The sequence below is a fragment of the Entelurus aequoreus genome, linkage group LG03 (assembly GCF_033978785.1).
Source record: "Entelurus aequoreus isolate RoL-2023_Sb linkage group LG03, RoL_Eaeq_v1.1, whole genome shotgun sequence".
NCBI classification, from domain to species: Eukaryota; Metazoa; Chordata; class Actinopteri; order Syngnathiformes; family Syngnathidae; genus Entelurus; species Entelurus aequoreus.
Genome location: NC_084733.1, coordinates 4,910,655 through 4,914,379, shown reverse-complemented (window position 1 = coordinate 4,914,379; position 3,725 = coordinate 4,910,655). Strand labels below are relative to the sequence as shown.

Here is a 3,725-nt window from a genome sequence, read left to right as displayed (position 1 = left end):
CGGTTCGCAGCCGAGTGTGAAGCGACTGGGATGGGAATCAGCGCCTCCAAGTCAGAGTCCATGGTTCTCGCCCGGAAAAGGGTGGAGTGCCATCTCCGGGTTGGGGAGGAGATCTTGCCCCAAGTGGAGAAGTTCAAGTACCTGGGAGTCTTGTTCACGAGTGAGGGAAGAGTGGATCGTGAGATCGACAGGCGGATCGGTGCGGCGTCTTCAGTAATGCGGACGCTGTATCGAGCCGTTGTGGTGAAGAAGGAGCTGAGCCGGAAGACAAAGCTCTCGATTTACCGGTCGATCTACGTTCCCATCCTCACCTATGGTCATGAGCTTTGGGTCATGACGGAAAGGACAAGATCACGGGTACAAGCGGCCCAAATGAGTTCCCTCCGCCGGGTGGCGGGGCTCTCCCTTAGAGATAGGGTGAGAAGCTCTGCCATCCGGGAGGAGCTCAAAGTAAAGCTGTTGCTCCTCCACATGGAGAGGAGCTAGATGAGGTGGTTCAGGCATCTGGTCAGGATGCCACCCGAACGCCTCCCTAGGGAGGTGTTTCGGTCACGTCCGACCGGTAGGAGGCCACAGGGAAGACCCAGGACACGTTGGGAAGACTATGTCTCCCGGCTGGCCTGGGAACGCCTCGGGATCCCCCGGGAGGAGCTGGACGAAGTGGCTGGGGAGAGGGAAGTCTGGGCTTCTCTGCTTAGGCTGCTGCCCCCGCGAACCAACCTCGGATAAGCGGAAGAAGATGGATGGATGAATATTAGTTGGGAAATGACCAAATTTGAACGGTCAAATCATGACGTCACAACCCAACGTTGATTAAACGTCGTAAAAAGCATGTTGTTTCAACGTTATTTTTGACTTGCTCAACAAGTTGTCAATGTTGACTTAATGTTTTGTACCTAAATGGACTCGAAGTTGGGAATATTTTGTTAGATTTATCGTAAAAATATCTTTATCAAAAGTTGTTTTAATAGAAAAAAAGTAACATTTGTGTTTGCAGTTGAAATACTGACGTATTACTGCTTCATTGTAGTGTTTTATCACAGTTTCAACTTGTAAATATTGTAGTGTTTTATCACAGTTTCAACTTGTAAATACGTCTTTTTGTACATATTACAAGTTTACGTGTTTTTTCTCATCTTCTGGAACATTTTCTTGCATTTCTTTAGCCTTTTTCTTTCATGAAGTTGGTAGTTTTAGGGACACAAACTGCAGCACAATGGCAATAAAAGCACTTGAAATATACTGTAACTGCAGATTAAATACATTGACAGAAAGGTAGGAACATCCATGCATTTTCTACCGCTTGTCCCCAACGTATTTATTTTAATAAGCGTGCAGCTCACTCCGAGTTAAAATGTACCTAAAATAGGAAAATGTTGAAATGCAGGGACTGGTTAAACATTTCAGGAAATCAAACATAAATCATCTCATTGATGATTAGTGAGTGAATAGTGAGTGAATTAGCGTGCGCAATGGCAATGACGTTCAGATGCACAAAGCGAGGTTTTTGTCACATAATGACAAATAATAGATATATTTTTATTTATGTTTACGAAGCTCAGTTTTTTATAGGACATTTTTGCACTTTCTGATTTTTTTTTTTTTTAGGCCTATATTTATGGGTACGTATTAAGAAATATGTATTTTGTGTTTTATGGATTATTTTTTTGTTTTCTGTCTAAATTAGATATATTTGCAACATAATATAGATTACACGTCATTAAAAAGTCAGATTTCACGGTAAAATATTGGCAGCTCAGTCGCGAGAATTTAAAAGAATATATACAAAATACAAACAAAACAACAAAAAAAACTGATTTGCAACCAACAAAATGGATTTAAAAATATATATTTATTTATTTTCAAACCCCAAAAAATGTATAGGTTTTTTTGCACACAAAAAATATTTGCAACTAAAACAGTTATTTAGAACAAAAAAAACAAAACATTTGTAACCTAGAAATATATTTGCAAAAACAACAGTGGCAACTAAATAAATAATTTGGAAAACGGAATTTTGAAAAAAAAATGTATTTTTTTCGTATCTAATACATTTTTGTTGCAATTATTTTATTTATTTCAAACCAATTAATAAACAAACAAAAAAGGAAGGAAAAAAAAAGATTTGAAACCAAAAAATAAATAAAATAAAGATATATATTTTCAAAACCTGAAGGTTTTTCGTTGCAGATCATTTTTTTACGATTTAATCCAAATCGTGTGGGCGGGGCCATTGCTGTACAGAACGTTAAAAGACCGTGACCATATATGGGTGTGACTGTTAAACAAATGGTAACCAAAGACGTTTTGTAACCACAAACATTTTTTATTTTCCCCCAAAACAATAATTTGCAGCCCCAAAGAAATGTGCAAACAATAAAAAAATATACACGCAACTAAAACAATTATTTGTAACCTTAAAACATATCTGCAGAATAAAAGGAGTAGCTAAAAATGTATTTGTTAAAAAAAATACGTTTTCCTTTTGTAATTTAGTTTTTGCAAATATTGTTTTTTATCTCGAACCAATTGTTTTGGGTGAAAGAATATATATATATATATATATATATATATATATATATATATATATATATATATATATATATATATATATATATATATATATATATATATATATATATATATATATATATATATATATATATATATATATATATATATATATATATATATATATATATATATATATATATATATATATATATATATATATATATATATATATATATATATATACTAAAACAATTATTCAAAACAAACATACTGGCAGCTCAGTCGCTAAAAAAAAGAAAAAAGAAAGAACTACAATTAAAGATTTACAAGAAGAAGGTTTTAGTGGCAAATTAATTTTGGTCACAACTTAACCTAAACCTTGGGCCTAAATCTCTTAATCTGTTACGTGACTGCTGAAGTATTTGTAACTGAAACGTTTTAGTTTAGTTTATTTTTGTTTTTTGAATTTGGAACCAAAACATATGTGTACGTGTAACCCAAATTTGCAAACAAACCAATTGCAAACAACAAAAAGAATAACAATTATTTGCACCTCAGAAAACATTGTAAACTAAACATATATTTGCAACAACAACAACAACAAAAAAATAGTGGCAACGAAAAACACAATTTACAACAAAAACAGAAAAAAGGCTTGAAAACCCTTCCTTTTAAAAAAGCCTTGTTTTAGATATATGCATACTAGTTCTAGCTATTTGGCTGTTTTTATTATCTTTTTATTTATTTTTTTATTTTAAATTTGGAACCAAAACATATTTGTGCGTGTACCCAAATTTGCAAACAAACAATTGCAAACAAAAAAAGTCGAACAATTATTTGCACCTCAAAAAACATTGTCAACTAAACATATATTTGCAACAACAACAAAAAAATAGTGGCAACGAAAAACACAATTTACAACAAAAACAGAAAAAAGGCTTAAAAGCCTTGTTTTAGATATATGCATACTAGTTCTAGTTTTTATTTTTTTATTTTTTTATTATTATCTTTTTATTTTTATTTTTTTTTAATACACTGTAGCACTTTGAGGTTGTTTACTCAATGTAAAGTGCTTTTTACAAATGAAATCTATTATTATTATTATTAATTATTACAGAAATATATATTGCATTATTATATAAATACATCTTTTTATATTTAATTACATTTTTTGCTAATTTTTGTATTTTTTTAATACACTGTAGCACTTT

General features: G+C 32.4%; 1 protein-coding gene across 1 annotated transcript in view; it reads right to left on the bottom strand.

The window, feature by feature from the left end:
• The window catches only part of LOC133647169 (mitochondrial 2-oxodicarboxylate carrier-like), a 49,115-nt gene that overhangs the window by 44,533 nt on the left and 857 nt on the right, over positions 1 to 3,725 (bottom strand). The gene's annotated exons all lie outside the window — the stretch shown is intronic.